General features: G+C 45.4%; 1 long non-coding RNA gene across 1 annotated transcript in view; it reads right to left on the bottom strand.

Annotated features, from left to right (window-relative positions):
- The window catches only part of LOC138148834 (uncharacterized), a 29,930-nt gene extending 7,598 nt beyond the window's left edge, over positions 1-22,332 (bottom strand). Inside the window, exons 1-2 of the long non-coding RNA XR_011165238.1 lie at positions 21,779-22,332; positions 8,683-8,781 (exon numbers count right to left, since the gene is read on the bottom strand). This is a non-coding gene — a long non-coding RNA (uncharacterized lncRNA). The remainder of the gene's footprint in view (positions 1-8,682; positions 8,782-21,778) is intronic.
- Positions 22,333-23,978: the final 1,646 nt, after the last annotated feature.

Below are 23,978 nucleotides of genomic sequence, written 5' to 3'. Positions count from 1 at the left end.
TCCTAGGTTAAAACCACACATCCCAGGCTTCGCCCAAGAACACTTTCTCCACCCCCTCTCTTCCCACAACCAGGTATGGAAACAAACCCCACTGACTCCTCCTGCCTCTAAATCACTGTTGTCCTTGCCAGCCTAGACACCAGCCTGGGAACGAGGAGGCAAGAGCCCCAGTGGGGGAGGAAGGAGAGGAGCTGAGAGCTGCTATGAGGAAAATGGCGTCCTCATATTCTCTTTCTCAAGAAGCATCTATTAAGCTCTTTTTATGTGACAGGATAGAGCACCAGGCCAGGAGTAAGGCAGACTCATCTTCCTGAGTTCAAATCCAGCCTCAGACACTTACTAGCTATGTGACCTTGGGCAAGTCATTTGACTGAAAAAAAAAAAACAGCTGACCAACAGACAGTGCTAAGCAATGGAGTTGTGAGGATAAAATAAAAATTCACTACTGTCAGGGAGTCTGTGGTTTTGTTGATTTTCAGTCATTTCCAACACTCCATGACCCCATTTTGTGTTTTCTTGGCAAGAATATTAGAATGGTTTGCCACTTCCTTCTCCAGCTCATTTTCTAGATGAGGAAACTGAAGCAAAGTTAAGTGACTTGCCCAGGGTCACACAGCTAGTAAGTGTCTGAGGCTAGATTTGAACTCAGATCTTCCTTACTCTAGACCCAAGCTCTATCCACTGGGCCATCAGGTTGCCCTAAAGCAATAATGATACAACACAAAGAGCTTCCCAGTAACTACAGTGGAATGAATGCCACCTGTGACATTCCTGTGATTAGAAGTATTTAAGAGGAACAGTGGATAGGATGCTGAACTTGGAGTCAGGAAGACCTCAGTTTGAATCCTGCCTCCTATACTAGCTGTGTTTAGTGGCAACCTCTAATGGGAATGCAAATTTGGAAGATCTTCCCTGCCCCTAGGCTAAAATGCACCTGAAGCCTGGGGTGGGAGGCTTGTTTTTCAGTAGATACTTCTTGATTGGCCAGTGAGTCAATAAGGTTGTTACATTCTCTGAGCCAGGAGAAGGCTATATAAGCCCTGATGTGCAGCTTTGTTTTGGGACTCACTTTGAGAAGTGTTCTGTGATTTGATCTGAATTCTGGGAAGCTGTTGTTGAGAGTCCCCCGGCTTTGAAAAACCCAGATGTGGAAACCCAGATGTAGACTGGGTATGGATGTAATGGTTGGACAGTTTGGAAAGCTGTCTACTTGATCTGTTAATGTCTTGATAATTCTGTCTGTATATTTTGAAGTTTGGGGTGCTGACCTTATTTTTCCCCTGAACAAGGTAAACGATATATGTCTGACTGATTAAAGTAAGCTTGTTAACCCATTTTGAGTTGCTTTCCTTTAACAAAGCAGATCCAAGAACCTGTATGGGCAGCAAACCCTGAGGACATGCTTGGGGTGCTTGCTGCTACACAACCATACTGGCATCCCCAGGATGGCTGCTAGCACAGGTTCTTAGATCTGCTTTACTAGGAAAGATAGCTATTTAAGGCATCAGCAATCTTTTAAATTACATTCACTAGTTCAGGGGAAAAGTCGGCACCCTGAACTTCAGAGAAAATACAAGCAGAGAAATAAAGACCAACAGACAGGGCTCTGACTGCCTGAATAAACTATGCACTTTACATACATCCCTGGATGGAGAGAGCCTTTCCATCTGAGCATCAGGGAGCTCTGAACACATGGCCACTCAGAATCTCCACCAGGGAATCACATAATTCTCATAAGCAAGCCCCCAAAGCAAAATACCAACCCAGAGTATATATACACTTCTCAGAGCCAGAAGGCATCACAGCCCTCCTGACTCAGTGCCTAATTAGAAATTAGCAAAAGGTGTAAAAGACTTCCTACAAGCAAGCCTCCCCTAAGCAAGCTTCCCTTAATGGGCTCGAGGTGAGGTCTATTAGTGGGCAGGGAAGATCTTATATCCCATTAAAATTACACTGTGTGAACCTGAATAAGTCACTTAACCTCTCTATGCCTCAGTTTCCTCAATGGTAAAATGGGAATAATAATAACCCCTACCTCCTATGGTTGTTCTGAGGATCAAATAAAATAATATTTGTGAAATTCTTAGCCAAGCTCAAAGTGCCCTGAGAATGGTACCTAATGTTATCATCAGGGATGGAAGCTGGTTGCAAAGATAAGAACAATGAGCCAGAATGCTATATGGAGTATTTGTCCCCATTTTGCCAAAGAAGTGATTTTGAAAGAGGTGAATAATTTACCCAGGGCCAAGAATGTTGGGTTTTGGAGCAGGGTGACCCGCTGGATTTGAACTCGGGTCTTCCTGACTCCAGGGCTAGTAGTGCTCCATCCAAGTCACCAGTGGGGGTGGAGTGGGGTTGAAGTATGGATGGAGAGAAGGGGGATGGAAGTAAGAGATATTTGTGGAAGCAGAAATAAACAACAATAACAATAAAAAACCTGGCAAATGCTAGTTTTTATGTTTATTACTAGGTCGTAGGAGCTTTCAAATTTTCTTTTAGAAATAGGGTTTAGTATTATCTTGAAAGAGAATGATGCAAAATACATTTTAAAAGCCTGCGTTAACTACCACCCAAATCACTTTGAAATGTGCAAAATGCATCTCCAGTTGGTGTCTGCCTTGTCCTAGGATGGCAGCTTGGGAGATCAGAGGCAGCAGATTTTACCTCCTTAGGGATCCAAAGACACCAACATTCAGTTTCCTCCTGCCTGTCCAGGCCTCATTCTCCTCTCTTCAGCAAAGACAAAAGAGGCAGAGTTGTTTTATGATACACACTGCTTTCCACTCAACAAACATTTTATGAGCCTTTACTGCAAATAAACTGCTAGCGGGTAAAGATGCAGCTCAAATGCTTGTTGCGGGGGCTGCTTTCATCTTTCCCCAATATGTATCTCATTTTATGAAAAGGAGAGGGGGGTGCAATGGAAGACATGCCAGGAGATTAGAGTCCTAGGTTTGCCTTTGCCATGAATTCATTGTGTGACCTTGGATAAGTCACTTCCCCTTTGGGATTCCTGTTTCCTCCTCTTTGAAATGTGACTTTCCAATTCAGTCAGCCAGTGGCTGGCTCCCTATTGTCTCTGAGAGCACATATAATCTCCTCCTCGGTTTAGCTTTTAAATCTCTTTACAACCTAGCCCCAAGGAGCTTCATTGGATATTAGTATCCATTAGCTCTCTGTAAGGCCACTAAACTGGCTTTCTCTCTGTAGCTCACTCACAACCCTCCATCTCTGGTAATCTTGCTTTTTCCCTGACCATTCCCTATGTCTGGAATGCACACCCTCCTTACCTCTGCCTCAGGAAGTCCCTCTCTTCCTTTAAGATTCCACTCAAGCCCCACCTTCTGCATAAAGCCTCTCCTGACACTCCCAACTATGCCCCCTTAACTGTGTCATAGATATGTATTTATTATCTATATATTTCTATGTGGCCCTCTGTCTTTCCTCCACAAGAATGTATACTCTGTGAGGGTAAAAACTGTTTTATACTTTATACTTGTATCCCCAGTGCCTATCACATAGGAGTAATAAGTTGGTTGATTGGTTGATTGATTGAAATAAGAGTACCCCACTACATGTAAGGCCCATCCTGACTCTGATATTTTATGTTCTATGGTCCTTCCCCGTTCTGATATTCTGTATTCTAATATCCCTTCAAGCTCTGAAATTCTGGGTACCTGGGGACACCCCATATAAGGTGATCCCAAATTCAAGGTATTGGGGGGGGTTCTTATTCACTCAAAACCATGTCTTTTGAGCCCCCACCTATTCATTTTTTCTTACTATCTGGCTAGAGTATACACTTAGTTCAGAACAAAAGGCATTTAAATAAATTGCATAGTAAGAGGAATAGAGATAAATAAGTTCCCCCCATAAACCTAGCACAATCTCCATCAAATACATCAATTTAAACAACTAGTGGATGGAGTGGTAAGAGACACTAGGACTAGGGCTGGGCAGAAGAGTTAGCAAAGGTGTGGAATCCGTGTGAAGAGGTGCACATGTGGAGGCAGAACTCATTCGATCTGTAGCACACACTCAGAGAACATGTGGCCAGTGCCATGTGTGGGAGGTGGTGACTCATTCCTCCAGAGCTGCAGGGCTGCCGTTATTTTCTGGTAATATAATTGCATTACTGCTGCTAGGTCTGTTTCCCACTGGTTTTATATGGTGCACAGTGTCTGCTTTATATCTAGTCTCCACCAGATACATAGTCCTTGCCAAACCTCCCCCCACCCCCCACCCCTTCTTTTGTATGACGATTTGGCACTGCCCCCATTGTACAGTCAGTGGTTATTGCCATGTGTAACTCCACTGAGTTACATCTAGCTTCTGGCTTCAGCTAGAGTTTTTAGTAGGGATACTCTTTCCTTCTCATAAAAGGATGAGTGGGCTCTGCCATGCTCTTTTAATTTAAAGCCATAAGACTTGTTAAATCTCTTTTTAGAAAGCAGAAGCCCTCAACACACCCAGTCATCAAAGTAGAGGAAGGAAAACCTTTCCCAGATTCCCCCCCACCTTCTGCCATGAAAACTGATAGGTCTATTTCAGAACCTTGTATAGAAGGAGATTTCCTCCCCAGAGAGTCTTTGGTTCGGGTGCCAAACTGTTTGGAACATAGAGCAGATGCACTCACAGCTAACTAGTGTCCTCAAGCTTAATGTATTTTTGGTGGAAATATTCCTCTTGGTGGAAGCCTGAATCTCTGTTAGACTTACCTCTCTCTGGCTCAGGACACTCTCAGCTCCACTTCCCCCTTTGGCCTCCTCCACCAGCCCACCTTGCCCAACTAGAGATACTTTCATTTGTTTCCTGGGGCTGTTCTCTTAATTGGGAAGTCCCTGGCCAGCACTACCATTTTATGAAGGGCTTTAGCTGTGCTTACTTCACTTCCAGTTCCATTCACTCTCCTAACTGCCCCATTTCCTTACTAGCAGCCTTGCTTCTGAATGGGAACCCTCCTTCTCTCACCTCCTGTCCAACTCCCCTTTATGTTTTGTCTTCTCCTATTAGACTATGAGAGTAGGTGACGTTTTGTTTTACTGCTATTTGTAACCCCCATGCTTAGCATAGTGCATGGCACATAGTAAGTGTCTAATAAATGCTTTATTCGTGAATCTGTCAGTCTGTCCACCCATCTATTTATCTTTCCATCTATCATCTGTCTGTCTGTCTATCATTTGTCTATCTACCTACCTATCTATCTATCAGGGGCCATCTCTAGTTGTCCTGATCCATATCTAGCCACTGGACCCATATGACTCTAGGAGAAAGTGAGGCCGGTGACCTTGCACAGCCCTCCCTTACTTAAATCCAATTCACTTGCAAGTCATGGCATCTCCCTCCTGATGTCATGGACATCTTCAGGAATGAAGGACAAACAATAACATTATCTATCTCCCTATCTATCCTTCTATCTTCTATCTATCTGGTCTGTGTGGCTCCATGTTTAATTCCCAATTAAGGATTCTGTGCTTTTAAACTTATTTCCAAGGAGTTCTGCCATGGAAACCCCACAAAGCTGCATGAGCCAGACTTTTGATTACCTAGCATCCCTTTGGGTGCTCAACCCCCTTCACCTCTGCTATTCAAATAACTAAGGTAACTTGGAAGTTAAGCCTAGGGGGCAAGGTTATTGTCCCTGCACAATCCAACCACTTTCCTGGCTTTTGATATGTATAGGTCTCCTCAAAGATTCTTCAGGCCTCGAACATCCTTTAGTGATATTCTAACGACAATGCCCCCCAGCAATTCCATACCCTAAAATCTCTTTGGGTGCTTACATTCTCTATTCCATGAGTCCTTCCAGTTTAGAGTGGAAGCTCCTTAAAGGCAGCTGGAGATGCCATGAAGAGAGCTCTGGGTTTGGAGTCAAGTTGACCCTGAGTTCAAATCCTGCCTCAGACTCTTACCCGTTATGGAGCTCTGGGCAAATCCAGATGGAGAAGGGGGATCATAAAAGCACCTATCCCCCTGGGCTGTTGTGAGGCTCAAAGGAGATCGCTTTTGTTATTGTCGTGTTGTTTGGCCCTCGTATTCCCTAGCACGGCTCAGCAAACGCTTTCTGGGTTTAAAATTGTTGAATTAGATTAGATTCTATGTTCTAAGGTTCCTCCTGGCCATGATGTTTTATATTCTAAAGCAGCTGTCAGATCTAACAGCCTCTGTTCTAAGCTCTTCCCAGCTCTGACATTCCCTGTTCTAAAGTCCCTTCTAGCCCTGACATGTGTTCTAAGGCCCCTCCCAGCCCTGACATCCCCTGTTCTAAGGGCCCTTTCAGCTCTGACATCCCTGTTCTAAGGGCCCTCCCAGGCCTGACATCCCCTGTTCTAAGGCCCCTCCCAGCCCTGACATCCCCTGTTCTAAGGGCCCTTTCAGCTCTGACATTCCCTGTTCTAAGGGCCCTCCCAGCTCTGATTCTCTATATGCTGAAGGTCCTTTTGTCTCTGACATTCTATGACATTAGAACTGTATGGAAAATAGATTAAAAACCAAGCCCTTTCAGCTTGAGTCTGAATGAAATTCTGGGGAGACCCTGGCATCTCTTCTCTGATCTCCTCTTGATGATTGGTCTCCCTCTTCTCTGCACACCTCCCCTACTCTTTGTACAAGTCTCAGGATACTGATCCACTCTGCATTCTGCTCCAGCTCTATGGGCTGGCATCAGATCTTCTTGACTTGGCTCCTGGGATACGAGAAGGAATGCTGGGGCCGTGGTTGGGAGAGAACTGGGTTCAGATTCTGCCCCAGACCCTCCCCAGCTAGGTTACTGACCCCAAAGCACTGAACGTATCTAAGCCAGGGTTTCTCTATAAAAGCACTATAACACCACCCACCTCAGAGGGCTGGTGTGAGCAAAGCCTCTGTCAGCCTGGAACACTCAGAAACTATCAGTGATGGTTGCATTTGTTTTTGCCTTTCCCTTGGCCCTAAGCCATGGGCGGAAAGTCAGTAAATGGTTCAATATAACAATTAGAATTGAACTAACCGACAGGACAAAGTAGTAAGGGACACCAGGGCCAGGGCTGGGCAGGATTGGGGGGATGATCAAATAATCCACAAGCATTTATTAGACACTTACTGCATGCAGCCGCTTTCCTAGGCTCTAAGAATACAAGAACAAAAATTAAACAATTCCTGCTCATAAAGAATTTGCATTCTCTTGCAAGAGACAACACAGCCCTGTATAAGCATACATAGAAGAAACATAAAGGAAGAAATACAAAACAGTTCAATAAAAGGTGGTTTGAGATGGACCGTGTGAAGGCAGCAGCAGGTGGAGGAACACAGGAAGACCTGAGTTCAAATTTGGCTTCAGACACTTACTAGCCGTGTGATTCCAGGGCAGGGCTAGCCTCTTTCTGCCTCAGTTTCCTCAACTGTAAATGGAGATCACAAGAGCACCTGCCTCCCAGAGATGTTGTGAGGATCAAATAAGAGAATGTCTGCAAAGCACTCGGCACATAGTAGGGGCTTAACAAAAGCTTATTTCCTTTCTTGCTTTCTTCTTTTCTTTGGAGGGGCAATTGGGGTCAAGTGACTTGCCCAAGGTCACACGGCTAGTAAGTGTTAAGTGTCTGAGGCTGAATTTGAACTCAGGTCCCCCTGACTCCAGGGCCGGTGCTCTATTCACTGTACTACCTAGCCACCCCCTCCTTTCTTTCTTGAAAGAAGATGGGAGACCCTACGAGGTGAGGACAAGTGTTGTTCTATAAACAACGGCTCTGGGCATTCTCTCTGGTTGTCCCCTGTGACTGGGACCCCCTCCCTCCTCCGCTCCAACTTCTGACCCCCCACCCCCCCAGCTTCCTTTAAATCTCAACTAAAATCCCACCTTCTACAGAAAGCCTTCCCCGATTCTTCTTAATTTCAGGGCCTTCCCTCTGCTAATTATTTCCTATTTGTCCTATATGCAGCTTGCCTTGTAAAGATTTGTTTACTTGTTGTTTTTCCCCATTAGAGTGTAAGCTCTTTGAGGGCAGGCACTGCTTTTGCCTCTTTTGTATCCCGAGTACTTAGCACAGTACCTGGCATATTAATTAAATGCCTGTCACTTAATAAATGTTTATTAAATTGAATTGAACTGAGTGTATTCCAGACCTGGAGGATGACCAGAGGGGAAATGTGTGAGGAGGGAGGTCAGCATAGCTCAATCACCAAGAGAAGGGGGGAAAGGAACATCCAGGGAGGCTGAAAAGCTAGATTGGGACAAGGCTGTGAAAAACTAAAAGAAAAACAAAAGTAAAAGAAGCTAAAGAAATTAGATTAAAATTAAAGAAAAAATGTAAAGACTAGAGAAAGTTCTGTTTGATCCTCGAGGCAATGGGGAGTTAATTGAGTAAGGAGAGGCAGAGACAGGGTCAGATCTGGGCATGAGGCAAACCGCTTTGGCAGCAGAGGGTGGGATGGACCAGAGTGAGGAGGGAGGCCACCGAGGGGGCCTGCTGTCATCTAGGTGAAGAGTCACGAGCCTTCCCTAAGGTCCTGCCAGTGTAAACCGAGAGGAGTTGCATGTGAGAGACATGTGCTAGAGACACCAGCATTTGGTAACTGATTGGTTCTGTGACACGGAGAGTGAAGAGCTGGGGAGAATGCCAAGGTAATAACAATGATGATGGGTGGTTACAGGGCGCCGGGTGCAGTAGTGCATAGTGTGCCAGGCCTAGAATCAGGAAAACTTACCTTCCTGAGTTCAAATCTGGCCTCACTACTTCATAGCTGTATGACCCTGGGCAAGTCACTTCACCCTGTTTGCCTCAGTTTCCTCATCTGTAAAATGAGCTGGAGAAGGAAATGGCAAATCAATATCTTTGCCAAGAAAGCCCCAAATGGGGTCAGGAAGGGTCAGACACAACTCAACAACAACAATAGTAATAATAGTCAGCATTTGCATTACAAATTTGCATTACAAACATCTCATTTTATCATCACAACAGCCCCTTATTATACCCATTTTACAGATGAGGAAATGGAGGCAAGCAGAGGTGACTGAGAGACTAGAAGGGCTGTGGCAATTTGGGGCAGCAATAGAGAAGTTTAGTTCCATTTTAGACATTTGGAGTTTTGGATGTCCAGTTGGAAATGTCTGGTAGGCAGCTGGTGGTTTGGGACTGCAGAGCCCCAGGATCGGGGCTGGGTATGGAGATCTATACAGGGGGCCTAGAGATGATAGTTAAACCCAGGAGGGCTGATGAGGCCACCAAAAGGCCAGGCTTAGAGAGAGAAGAGAAGAGGGTCCGAGACAGAGCCTTGGGGGCTGGCTACTCCCAGTTAGATGGCATGAGCTGAACAAAGACCAGGAGACAGAGGAGGAGCAGTCAGAGAGGTGGGCAGAGAGCCTAGAGAGAGCCTGGAGAGAGAATGAGTCCCAGCAGCCCATGGGGAGAGTGTCCAGATGAGGCTGGTGCAGGCCCCTCTCCCTCCTCCACCAGGAACGGTGAATTCTCCGAAGGACCCAGGGCTTTACCCCCACTCCCACCCTCATTTTCACCCTTCCCATGATCAGAATCAGCTTTGAACCAAGCTAGCTGTCCTGTTGGAAAGGTTCTGATTAAAATAAATTAACAGGAAAGAATTCAGAGGAACACAGACTTCTAAGATCAGAGATTTCAAGCTGAAAGGGCTATTAGAGGACAGACATCGAATTTATCCTCCTCATTAGTTAATGACCGATGGAGCTTCAAGGATGTTTTAAGGGGACACAGTGCTTAAATCCGAGAAATATAGCACTAACGGGGGCATTCTCTGCCTTTGGAGCCAGGGAAAGTCTTGCCAACTCCCTTTAAATTCTGTCTTAATGGAACAGAGATCATAGGATCCAAGTAGGAGACATTGCAGAAGCCAGATAGGTGGTATAATGGAATAGGAATCAGGAAGGTCTGAGTTCAAATCCTGATTTAAATCTTCACTAGCTGTGTTTCTAGTTAAATCACTTAACCTCTCTTAGCCTCAGTTTCCTTATCTGAAAAATGGGTTACAATGAGAAAACGTGGGATAATGGAAATAAAGCTCTTTGCAAATCTTAAGGTGCTATAGATATTTTAACTACTATAGTTTAACACTGTCATTTTACAGATGAGGAGACTGAGGTCTAAACCGAGAGTCAGGAAAACCTGGATTATAATTCTACTTTTGACATCTAGGCATCCACTTCTAATTATTTGTAAGCAGATGGCTACAGCCCCTGACACTTACTAGCTCTGTGACCTTGGGAAAATAGTTTATTTCTCTGCCCCTCAGTTTTCTCATCTGTAAACTGGGGAGAAAAATGCCTGTCACACCTCCCTCTCAGGATTGCTGGGTGGCTCATGAGAGACAATGGATCTCAAGGGCTTTGCAAACTTTAAAGCCTATGGAAATACCAAGGCTTCTTTGCAGAAGGTGTGGAGAAATGGTTGTAGCTGAGACCCAAAGACAGATCCTGCCTCTGACACCGATTGCCTGTGTGACTTCCCCTTCCTGGCCTTCAATTTCCTCATCATTCAATCTGACTGGATGCCTCTGAGGCCTAGGTCCCTGCTCTGCTGTTCTTAAATGACCAAGAGCTCACGTGGTGTGAAGCATCTCTGCCCACCCCCCTGCTTTGGTGTCTGGAGAATCAGCCCAGGCTCAGGGGCTGGAGCCATCTGCTCACAAGCTATTAGAAGGGGATGCCAGAGAATCTGAGTTGTGGGCTGGAGGAGGAGGGCAGGAGGGAGGGCAGGGTCCATAAATCCGAGGAGGCCCCCATCTGCATCGACCTTCCTGTCCAAGGGTCTGACAGAGAGTGACTGCCAAGAGAAACCTCAAACCCCCTACCCCGGATGGAACGTTAATAAAATTACTCCTGTGAACCCATAATTCAGAGCAGGGGGGTGTGCAACACAATGGCTTGGCCTCAGCTGTGCTGACGGAATTATAAAACCATCTGGCCGAGCTCTCGGCATTCGGAGCCTCCTTCCCGGTGCAGATGGTAGAGCAGCCTTATTTTTTCTTGTATTGTGTGTTCTATTTCTCAAAACACTCCACACATATGTTTAAAGTGTTCTTGACAACTGCTGGCTGCAGGCATAGGATATGCCTGAGGGGAGGGGATTGCTAGAGTCCACTGAGAGTTGGGCTTGCTTGGAGTGGACCCAGGACCTTCCCAGAAGACTGGTCTGGATAATAAGAGCTGATGTTTAAATAGCACTTTATGGTTTGAGAAAAGTCCTTTGCATATATTGTCTTTTTTTGACCTTGTGAGGCAGGCTGTACAGATACGGTTAACATGATTTTACAGATAAGGAAACTGAGTCATTAGGAGGTCGGTGACTTATTCAGGGTCACACAGTTCCAAGTGTTTGGGGTGGGATTGGAACTCCCATCTTCCTGACTTCCAGGCCATTGTTCTAACCACTTTACCAAACCGCAGTATGTCTATGCCATCTCCTAGATGGGATAGATGAAAGTTTTCTGGGGCTGACCACAGAATTCCCAAGTGCTAACAGAGAATTTGTGGTAATGGAACAACGTATGTGCAGAATATTTTATATACATTAGCTCACTTGAGTTTCTTCTGGAAAACCCCAATCCAATCCAATCAATATTTATTAAGCACATACTATTGCCAGGCAGGACGCTAAGTACTGGGGACATAATTAATAAAAACAAAGACAGTCCCTGCCCTCAAAGAGCTTACAGTCTGACGGGGAGAGGGGACCAGCACAGAAAGGGAGGCAGGAAAGAGGGAGTGGGGAGAAACATGTGCGTCTTATTTCATGGAGTTGAAAAAAACCAGCAGATGCAGAGTGGAGAGTCTAGCTGGATTTGTTTCCATGCTCTGAATGAAAAGTCAGGACACCTGCTACCTCTTTATAACTACCACCCACAGGATCATTGAATTCTGGGGATCTCCACTGGGGAGGGAGCCTAGTACTAGGGAAAAGCAGACGTACAATCAGTGGACCTCTGTGCAAATCTGCTTCCCACACTGCCCTTGTGACCAAGTCACCTACCCTCCCTGGGCCTCAGTTTCCCCAACCACAAAGTGAAGGGGGCTGGATTAGATGTCTTCTGTTTGGGATCTCTGAGCCTATGAACCCAGAGGCCATGGAGTTCAGCCCATACCCGAACAAGAATTCCTTCTCCGTGAGAGAGGTAGCTATTGGCATGGTGGATAGAGTACTTGACATGGAATTGGGAAGAACTGATTCAAATCCAGCCTCAGATACTAACTGTGTGATCCTGGCTGAGTCACTTACCCACTGCCTACCTCAGTTTCCTCAACTGTAAAATGAGGATTATAACACACCAGGGTTGGTGTGAGTATCAAATGAGATAATATTTGTCAAATACTGAGCACAGTGCCTGGAACAGAGTAGGCATTATATAAATAATACCTGATTCCCTTTCCTAGATCTAGAAAGTCACTTGTTAACCTTTGCTGGTGTGCAGTAGAAGGATGCCCACTCCCTCCCCTAGCCACTCACTCTTCTTTTGGCCAACCCTCGTTGTTAGGACATTTTTTCCTTACATCAAACCCAAATCTTCCTCCTTGAGACTTTGTAGGACCTAGAGCTAGAGAGACTTTATTCTAGTCCAACCCCGTCATTTTACAAATGGGGAAACTGGGGCCCAGGAGGTAAATCGACCTGTCCAGGGATCCACCTGTGGTAAGAAGCAGAGCTGGGATTCCTAGACTCATAAGTTTAGAGCTGGAAGGAACTTTAGAGGCCAGGCAATTCAACCCTTCCATTTTACAGATGTGTAAACGGAGGCCCAGAGAGGTCAAATGATTTGCCCTGGGTCACAAAGCCAGTGAGCATCTCAGGTGGGATTTGAACCCAGGTCCTTTGAGGGCAGACTTAGCACTCTTTCCCCTGTACCACATAGTAATCACCCACCGCTCTTTGTTCAGCCCTTCTGGGGCCAAGCAGAACAAAGCCAATCCATTTTCCACGTGACGACCCTTTAAATATGTGAAGATAGCTATCTATGGTGTGCTGGTTCGAGGCTTGGAATCAGGAAATGAACTGGAACCCCAGCTCTTCTACTTCCTATCTGAGTGACCTTAGGCAAGTCCCTTAACTACCTTGGATTTCCATTACGTACATAAAATGAGAAGACTCTAGTAGGTGATATCTAATTTCCTTTATCAGCAGCCCTCTCCTAAATTGCTTCTCTTCTCTGGGCCATACATAGAGGGACTGAAAGCACTGGTGTCTGTGACTCCTGGTATGGTCGAAACCTTTATGGCTGGCTTCCAGTCCCTAAACCTATGCACTTTGTTGTTAACAAAGATCTAGCAACCCAGAATGTTGGGGTGATTATAATATCCCCTACCTCCGGGGGTTGTTGTGAGGATCAGAGGAGCTGATTGTAAAGTGTTTCCCTGTAAGCACTATATCAGTGTGAGCTAGTATTAGTATTATTTCTATCCCCTCCCTCCAGAAAGGTGTAAGTTTCTTATCAGCAAATACTGTCTTTTGTTTCATTTTTGCAACCCTGATTTTTGGGTTCTTGGCACACAGCAGGTGTATAATGTATGTTTGTTGGACAGTACCATAATATTTAATGAACTCAAAGACACAGACTACGGGGGTAAGGATTCATTATTTGGGGGAAAAAACTGCTGGGGGAAAATGGAAGGCAGTCTGGCAGAAATTACATTTACACCAGCAAATCACACTACACACCACAATAAACTCTCAATAGATGCATGACCTAGATATACAAGGTCAGATCAGAAATAAATTATAAAAGAATGGAAGGAGATTCCATTCATAACTATGGGTAGAGGAAGAGTTTTTGATCAAATAAGGGATAGAGAGAACCATGGGAGATAAAATGGACTATTTTGATTACACAAAATTGAAAAGATTTTGCCCAAGCAAAAGTAATGCCGTTAGAATTTAAAGGGAAATAGTCGCCTGGGTGGGGGGAATTGCAATAAATTTCTCTGATAAAGACTGAATATTGAAGATATGTAGGGAATTGATATAAATATCTAAGAATAAGAGCCTCTCCCCAATAAATAAATGATTGAAGGAAATGAACAAGCAGTTCTCAAAGAAAGAAATCCAAACCATCATTAATCCTAGGGGAAAAGTCCTACAAATCACTAATAATAAGAGAAATTCAAACGAAAACAGCTCTGAGATTTCGTTTCATATTTGTCAAACTGAAGATGATGAAAAAGGAAAAAGACAATTGTTGGAAGGTCTGAGGGAGAACTGGCACACTAATACATCCCAGCAGATGGAGTTCTGAATCGGACGTGTCATTCTGGAAAGCAGTTTGGAATGGTACACCCTAATCCAGTAAACCTTTCAATCTAGCAATACCACTATTAGGCACATACCTCTCTCTAAAAGGACAAAAACAAAAGGAAAGGGGCCATACATACAAAAATATTTATAGTAGCCACTTTGGTTTTGGCCAAGAGCTATGCACAAAGTGAGTACCCATCAATTAGGGAATGCAGAAACGAATGCAATGCAATATTATTGCATGGTAAGAAATGACCAAAGGGCCAAATTCAGAGACACCTGGGAAGATCTGTATGATGGAGAGTGAAGTGAGCAGAACCAAGAGATCTATACAATGTATATAACGTTATAAAGGAAAAGTCATTTTGAAAAACTAGAGGAGATTGATCAATGCAATGACCAGTTACTATTTCAGAAGCCTGCTGGTTAGACAAACCTCCCATCTCTTGTTGGAGGGGTAGACCATAGTCAGAGAATGAAGCATATATTTTCAGACTCAAATCACTCATTTATTTTGTTTGACTATATCTATTTGTTATAATGGAAGCCTTTCGGTTAGGGGTGGGAAGATAATAGAGGATGTAGGCATGATAACTTCCTTATGTACTTAAAAGGAATAGCAAGTTATAGATAATATATTTGCAGTTTCATGTGCAATCATCTTTTTTCTTATTATACTATGTTATGATAATGCTTGTTTTAATCCATAAATTAAAAAGAAAGAAAGAATAAGTGAATGAAGTATTTATTAAGTGTTTACTAGAGAAGAAAAGAAAAGAAAAAGTGTCAAGATGAAAGCAAATGGAAACCAGAGAGGGTATAGGCAAACAGGGACAATATTGGTGCCACTACATTGTTTAATTTTTTAAAAAATAAGCTGTATATAATAGATTCAATTTCATATAAAATCTTCTTTCTCTGATCCTCTTTGTACATGGAAATACTTATGTTTGTTGATGACTTTCTAGTTCATAATAAATATGCTTGCTGAATTAGCACGTCAGGCAGCCTTCATTCCTGACAAGCATGACCCAGTTTTCCAGGTGGAGGACTGAAAGGAAGCAATGAGGCAGCCCAGCCCACCAGGTGGCCTTGGCATAGCTTCTCCCTTCTCTGTTTTTTTTTTTCCTTCTTAGGGGCTTCCTGGCCCCATTCCATGCCACAGATATTGGGCACCTTCTGGACCAACTGATTGGTGTGTCCCAGAAGCTGCTCAGTCCCACTGTTTGGGAACGTCTGAACAGGCATCCTTGGATAGACAGGGCAAGGACTGATGGGAAATGGGGTGGGATGAAGCCCATTCCCCTGCTACAGTAAAGGAATTGATTCGAGCCAGAGAGGCCGTGGGAACACAGATGAGGCCTGTCTGCCGAGTACAGTAGAGAGCCTGGGACACGGAAGTCTCAAAAGGAACAGCAAGCCAGATGTGCACGTCCCCAGCCCCAGCCCCTGCTCTCCAGGTTTGCCATGGAAGTGGCTTTAATGAGTCTGGACAGGAGAAATAAAACAGCCCCAGCTGCTGCAGCTATTTGGGGAGGCAGGTCGGAAGCAGCTGGGCTCTCGGGCCTGTGGGGAAACAGTGGGGGCGGCTTGTCTGTGCAGACCATGTTCTTTGGAGAGTTTCTCTCCTTCGCTGTCTGAGGCCCAGGATGGGGAGACTGGGAGGAAGGGGAGAGAGAAGAGGAAGCAGCTTCAATTCTGATCATGGCTGGGATGCCTCCACACCCTGGGATGCACTCCCCGCGCCCCCTCCCCCCAACTGATCCCTCTCTAAATCTCTGTGGCACCTTTGTATCTGAAAGGGACCTTGGAGGCCATCCAGACCCACCCTGCTCATTGTACAGACAGGGAAATTGAGGCCCAGAGAGAGTAAGGGACTTCTACAAAGTCATAACATCAGTGGTGGAATTTGAATCCAAGTTGAGAGAGAGAGACAGAGAGAGAGAGAGAGACAGAGAGACAGAGAGAGACAGAGAGAGAGAGAGAGAGAGAGAGAGAGAGAGAGAGAGAGACAATTAGAGAGAAATCTAGTTTTTAGAAATATTTTTTAAAAAATCCACGGACCCCAGAAAAGCCGGGCTGACTTTCCCCAAGTCTCACAGGTGGAGAGTGGATCTCGCGTCCCCTTGGCCTCTTTCTGCCCACCTGCCCTGGTTCGGGCACTCATCGACTATGTTTGGACTCACCTTACCCAGAGTCTCCTCCTTAGTAGCTCTATGACCCATAATGAAACACTTCTCTTTGGGTCTCAATGTCGTCACATGTTCAATGAAATCCTTAGAGGTGGGCAGATTTATATCCAAGACTTGCAGCTCTCAATCTGTGAACCCTTGACTGTTGTTAGGAGCCCCTGATCTTTCTCTTCCTGGGCTCATCCTTCATTAACTGCCAGCGAAATCTTCCCAAGGGCCGGGTCTGGGCAGATCTGCACAGAAACCTTTGGTGACTTCTCATTGCCTACAAGGAGAAGCCTGAGCTCCTCAGAGAGACCTTTCAGCCTCCTGTAAGGGTGAGGGAAATCTCCCCCTGTCCATCAGAACTTGCAGCTGGTTTTATCTGAAGATGAAAAGGTCAGGGATATAATAATAATTTTGTTTTCATTGTTGTTCAGTCATTTCTGACTCTCTGTGATGCCATTAGGGATTTTCTTTGCAAAGATCCTGAAGCAGTTTGCCATTTCCTTCTCCAGCTCATTTTAAAGATCAGGAAACTGAGGCAAACAGGTGAAGTGACTTGCCCAAAGTCACCAAAGCTAGATTTGAACTCAAGTCTTCCAGACTCCACTCTATTCACCGCACTGACTAGCTGTCCTATAATAATATCTAACACTGGCATAATGCTTACTATGTGCTAGGTGCTGTGCTAAATGTATAATTATTATCCCATTTAATCCTCATGACAGCCATTTTACAGATGAGGAAACTGAGACATGAGTTTCCCAGTTGATTTCATCTTGAAGAATGATGACTTTCGGAAATGATGAGTGTCAGTGAAGGGCCTTGAGTCCATGTTATATCAATTAATCAGTCAATAAACATGTATTAAGTGCCTGTTATGTACTAAGCGTTGTGCTAAACACTAGGGACACAGAAGTAAAAGAAAATGCCTGCCCTCGGGGAGCTTATAATCTAACAGTCTAAACCTGGCCTCAGTCAGACACTTACTGGCTGTGTGACCCTGGGCAAATCACTTAATCTGTTTGCCTCAGTTTCCCCATCTGTAAAGTGAGCTGGAGAAGGAAACGGCAAACTACTCCAGTAACTCTGCCATGAAAACCCCAAATGGAGTCATGGAGAGTTAGACACGACTAAAAAGTGACTTGACTACAAATATACAGAATAAAAGGAAAAGTTGAGGGGCGGCTAGGTGGCACAGTGAATAGAGCACTGATCCTGGAGTCAGGAGGACCTGAGTTCAAATCCAGCCTCAGACACTTAACACAAAAACTGGCTGTGTGACCTTGGGCAAGTCACTTAACCTCAATTGTCCTACCTTCCCCCTCCAAAAAGAAAAAAAAAAAAAGGAAAAGTTGGTTAAAGGAGCTGAGCACATTTAGCCTAGAGAAAAGAAGCTTCAAAGGGGACATGAGAGCTGTCTTCAAGTATTTGAAGGAATGTTTCATGGAAGAGGGATTAGTGTCCTTCTTGGTCCTAGAGGGCAAAGCAGGGAGTTGTGGGCAGAAGCTGCAAAGAGGCAGATCTCAGTCTGAAGAAGGGGAGAACTTCCCGACCATCCAGGCTGTCCCAGGGCAGAAGGCTTAACTTGAAGAGGTGGCGGGGCGGCCCCACTTGTGGGAGGTCTTTGAGCACAGATTAGATGATTGCTTATTGGGGAAGCTGCAATGGAGGTTCAGACTGGGCGACCTCTTGTTGGATTCCATTTTGAACTGGATGGTCTCTAACCTAGCTCTGACATGCTGTGGTTCTGGGAATAATGTTGACATAAGGCTATGCAATACTCACCCAAGTGAAGCCAGAGAGAGGGAGCAGAGCTGCACCCCAGAGCCCAAACCCAGCCACACCAACCTTCTCCCTGGGTCATTAAAAGCTGCATATTGGCCACAAAACCTATCACTGTAGTTTCAGGGCCCCTGAGGCTGGAGAATTGTACCTGCAGGTTGGGTGGAGATAGAGGCTGAAATCTGGGCACCCCAGGGAACACCCAGTTCATTTTGCTTCTTTCCTGGCTCCCTTCTTTCCCTTCTCAGTCCTTAACTGTGACCATCTCTTAAATAATAATGATGATGACCACAATTACACTAGGAAAGGCAGTCTGGGTGTAGAGGATAAAGAACCAACCTTGGAGTCAGGCAGGTGGGGCTTCAACTCCACCTCTGACACATACAGGCTGTATGACCCTGAGCAAGTCACTTAACCTCTGACTCAGTTCCCTCATCTGTAAAATGGGAATGATAATAACATCGACCTCCTCCTAGGGCTATTATGAAGATGAGATGACATAATTTTTACAAAATGATTTGCAAACCTTAAAGTGCTATATAAATCCTTGTTATTAATAATAATAACTTTATTATGATATTAATAATTGTTATATTATCAAAATTTATATTATAACATCAAAATATTATTAAGCTCTCCATGTTCTGGGTGACTCTAAAGTGTAGGGTAGTTGCTGATCTGTTTTGGTAGAGGGAGTTCCGAGCTCCCTATACCCCTAAAATCTTAAAACCAAAATAATAGCTATTCATATTGTCCTTTAAGGACTGTATGATAGCTAGTTAACAGAGGGGCAGAGTTCTGGGCTTGGAATTAGGAAGATCTGAGTCCAAATCCCATCTCAGACACTAACACCAGTTTCCTTATCTGTAAAATGGGTTTTATAATGATAGCACTTCCTGTATTGTGGGAAGCAAATGACATAATATATTTAAAGCACTTTGTCATTCTTAATACACCATATACTGTTAGCTATTGTTTTAGATAAACTCAGCTAGAGAGGTCCTATGATGTTCCAAAGTACTATTTCTTGGACTCAGTACACATCCGTCTCCAGCCTTAAGACAATGGATGAAATACTCAGCTTTTCCCACGTAGACACTTTTCTCTCCTGGTCAGGTTGCTGTCTGTCAGGGGGAAATTACATTTGAATCCTCTGCTGAGAAAATTAGGTCATTCTGTCAGGATGCAGGCCCCAGGCAGTCAGTGCCTGCCCCCACTGGCTCTCTGCCTCTCCTGCCCTGCCCTGGCTCCTCTGTGGCCAGGACTTCCCTGAGCCCAGACTGTCTGTCTTCTATCTGCCTGCCTCTGCATGGCAGAGTCCCCTGACTGTGCCCACAGGATGGGTTTCTCTGTTACAGATTGTCTCAATCCTCCAGGAGCCGGCCCAGATTTTTGAAATCAGGTAACAGACATCCACCCCCCATCCCCTGTCCCCCAAGCCCCTCTTTTAAAAGTTATTATTATTCCCTGCACTGGTCCCTCTCTCCCTGACCTCCAAATCCCTCCAGATCCTGAGTGCTTGTCCATGATCAGGTCATGTGGTGCCTCTCCTGATCTCCCCGAGGGCTGCCTTTATGCGCCTATTAGGACTACAGGATCACAGATTCAGAGTGGCAAGAAATCTTAGAGACCATTAAGTCCAACCCCCTCATTCTTCAAGATGAATTCAACTCGGATACTCACACCCCCTCCCATCATTTCCCATCCCAGATACAGACAGGACTTCACCATCCTCCCTACTCCCCCACCAACTAACTACCCTGCTCCTTCCTTTATATCTGTCGTCTCTCCCATTACATCGTAAGCTCCTTGAGGGCAAAAACTGTCTTAAGCCTTTCTTTACATCCGGGGCACTTAGCAGTGTCCGCCTCTGGACACTGACTGCTTTTTCAATAGGAATGGTCTCCGAAGGGGGGAATCTCCGAATTGCCAAATCTAATGTCCTCTTCCTAATGTCAGTCCTTCTTGATCTCTGCAGCCTTTGTCACTTTTGATTGCCCTTGTCTCCTGGATCAGATCCTTTCCTGTTCAGGTTTTTGTGACCCTGCTCTCTCCTGGTTCTCCTCCTCCCGGTCTGACCGGTCCTCTTCAGTCTCCTTGGCTGGATCTTCATGCAGGTCCCACCCACTGCGTCCCCCAAGGCTCAGTCCTGAACTCTCTTCTCTTTTTTTTTTACTTCATCTTTATTTTCACTTTGTAAACTCACGAGCTCCTCTGGGTTCAATGATCATGATTCCCAGATCTGGAAATCCAGAACTAACCTCTCTCTTGCCCTCCACCTGCCTTTTGGACATCTCAAACTGGATGTCTTGGAAACCTTTTCAACTCAACATGCTCCCAAACAAAACTCATTCTCCTTCCCCCAAAATTCTCTCCCCTTTTCTAATTTCTGTATTACTGGAAAGGGCACCACAACCTCAGTGTCACCCTTAGTGCCAATCTCACATTCTCTCCACACAATTTGTTGCCTAGTCACATCTCTGTTATAGTCTCCTTCCCTCTCCTCTCCTGGTGGAAATCCTCATCACCACACACTCAGACTACTGCAGTAGTCTGCTGCCTCACGTCTCTCTAGCCCATTTCATTCTCTACTCTACTGTCAAATCGATCTCCCTAAATTAAAGGTCAGACTATCTCACCCTATCCCCCTCCCATTCAATAATCCCCAGTGATTCCCTATTATTTCCAGAATCAAATACAAAATGCTCTCTTTGCCTTGTAAAACCAAGCTAAACCCCTTCCTGCCTTTCCCAGTATTCTTATACCTCATAGCCCCACCATCCAGCTACCTCTGCCTATTAGAATTTCTTCCCCCAAGATCCTCCTGAATATATACACCTTTTCACTGACCCCTTCCCCATCCTCCTCACCTCCTCTTCCTGGCTTCCATCAAGTCTCTGTTAAATTCTCATTTTCTCCAAGAGAACTTTCCCAGTTTCAGCCTCATTCCCATCCCCCCACTGCTAATGCCTTCCTTCTGAGGTTACCTCCGTTTTACTCCAGTCACCCTTATATGTACCAATTTGCTTACATGTTAACTGCCCCATTAGATGGTCAACCCCTTGAGAGTGGGAGTCATATTTCTGCCTTTCTTTATAGCCCCAACCCTTAATAAATTTTTGTTGATTGCCTTGTTAACTTCTTAGATCACAGTGCCCAGAACTGAATTCAATACTCCAATGATGGTCTGACTCTCTGACTAGGGCCTACTGGTACCTGTTAAAATATAACTAAGACTAGGGGTGGCCAGGTGGCGCAGTGAGTAAGAGCACTGGCCCCAGAGTCGGGATAACCTAGGATCGAATCCTGGCTCAGATATTTACCACCACACCCAGAAATAACTGGCCGTGTAACCTTGAGCAAGTTACTTAACCCCAATTGCTTAAAAAAATATATATAACTAAGACAGCAGCAGGAATTATCCCGATAGCCCCCCATCCTGGGGGTGGGCATGGCCTCCTCTCTCTCCTTCTCTTTTTAGGTTACTTCTCCCAGTAGAGGCAGAGAGGAGATGGGAAACAGGGATGAGAAGAGGGAGATATTGTGGGAAAGAATCAAAGAAATTACAACTTTCTGAAAGCCCAGCCTTACCCATGTTCTCCATGTCAGAAATGCGCCTGGTTTTCCACATGGCCTGGGCTGACTTTTTCCAAAGCTCTGCCTTCACGATAAACTATTTGGCTGACAGCTTCAGATGCTTCTCTGTGGGCCACAAAGTGATGCTTTCCAGCTTGGATGATTTCATCCCCTTCAGAGGAGGGGAAATGGACCGATGAGGTCAGTGCAATCCCATTCCCAGAGCTGGGCCTGCCTGTCAGCTGAGAAGTGCCAAGTCCTAGCCTGACTGACCAACCCTGCTGGCCCAGCTCCAGGATGAACATCTCCAGGCCCTTCCACCCATCCCCACGCAACAGCTCAGTCTTAAGCGCCCTGGGCATCAGTCCTGGATCATTCCCTCCTTCCTCCAACTTTTTCGGGGGGGCCTTCCTAAAAAGGGGCCCCCAGAGCTGGATATCCAGATGAAGTGTGTGCTCAGAAAAGGCCAGCCACCCACTGGAGTAGGGCTGATGGGCCAAATGTTTGCCTTTCGCTCTCACGATCTCATACTGAAGTACGAGTGCCACTGAGCTCCCTCTGAAAATCTCCACACTGTCCTCCATGCCGGCCACTCCCCCTCATCATCTCTGTCTCCAGCCTTCTCTGGCTTCCTCCAGGTTCCACTTAAAGTCATCTTCTCCAGGAAGCCTTTCCTAATCCCCCTGAATACTAGCCCTGCCCTCTATTGATAATCTCTAATCCATCCTGTTTGCAGCTAGCTGGAGCAGTGGATAGAGCACTGGGCCTGGCATCAGGAAGACCTGAGTTCAAATCCAGCCTCAGACACTTACTAGTCGTGTGACCCAGGGCAAGTCACTTCACCTTTGGCTGCCTTGGTTTCCTCATCTGTAAAATGGGATTAATGACAGCACCTACCTCCTTGGGCTGTTGTAAGGATCAAATGAAATAATAATTAACACAGTGCCTGACACATAGTAAGCCCTCAATCAATGCTGGTTTCCCCTCCCCCCTACTTTTTCTCTCTTCCCCCAAGGCCCTTGTAGCTCTCACTTTATGATCCTGTTTAAACCTAGAAAAGAGAAAATCCTGGGGGAAAGAAACTGTCTTCAAAAGATCCCCTGATTCTACTCTGTCCCAGGGGGCAGGACCAGGACCCAACCTAAGGTCAGAAAAAGAAGTCCCAGATAGGGAGCCGGGTGTCCCTGGAAGTTTCCAGCCAGAGGCCAGCTCACATCTTTGCCCAGGATTTTGCCGGGTGTAATGCGAATGTAAATTTTAAAGATCTTCCCTGCCCCTAGGCTAAAGTGCACCAGAAGCCTGGGGAGGGAGGCTTGTTTTTCAGTAGATACTTTTTGATTGGCCAGTGGGTCAATAAGGTTGTTACATTCTCTGAGCCAGGAGAAGGCTATATAAGCCCTGATGTGCAGCTTTGTTTTGGGACTCACTTTGAGAAGTGTTCTGTGATTTGATCTGAATTCTGGGAAGCCGTTGTTGAGAGTCCCCCGGCTTTGAAAAACCCAGAATGTGGAAACCCAGATGTTGACTGGGTATGGATGTAATGGTTGGACAGTTTGGAAATCTGTCTACTTGATGTTTCTGTCTTGATAATTATGCCTGTATACTTTGAGGTTCAGGGTGCTGACCTTTTCTCCTGAACAAGGTAAATGATATATGTCTGACTGATTAAAGTAAGCTTGTTAACCCATTTTGAGTTGCTTTCCTTTAACAAAGCAGATCCAAGAACCTGTGGTAGCTGCAAACCCTGAGGACGCTTGGGGTGCTTGCCGCTACACCGGGGCGGGGGGATTTGTACTTGAGCCAAGGGGGTGCTGGGGGTGATCTCTTGTCCCGGGCTATTTCAGCTGTTCAGCATTTAAAGGGTTTCTCTGACCCCCTTGTCAATGCTTAAAGAATTAGGCCTTGATCACTGCACAACTGTTAACTCAAGTTAGGGATCATTTTAAGGAGATGCCAAGGACTGGGTAACCCAGCCACCAGTTCACCAATGCTAGAAACCAGGGCAAGGAAGGGACCCACTCAGGAGCCAGGTCTGTTATGAGGAAACAAGGACCATTTTTTTGGGGGGGGAGAACAGTTTCTGACACAGGCATATCGTATAGGCTCTGTGACTTAGTGGACTGGCCTTGGGCTTGGAATCAGGAAGACCCACGTTCAAATTCTGCTTCAAACAGTTACTATGTGACCTTGGGTAAGTCACTTAAAAGATGTGTGC

The sequence above is a fragment of the Petaurus breviceps genome, unplaced genomic scaffold, assembly GCF_028583685.1.
Source record: "Petaurus breviceps papuanus isolate PSGF00001 unplaced genomic scaffold, PetGlider_PUasm1.0 100, whole genome shotgun sequence".
Taxonomy (NCBI): domain Eukaryota; kingdom Metazoa; phylum Chordata; class Mammalia; order Diprotodontia; family Petauridae; genus Petaurus; species Petaurus breviceps.
The sequence above is the reverse complement of the archived record's forward strand: the minus strand, read 5'-3'. Positions and strand labels throughout refer to the sequence as shown.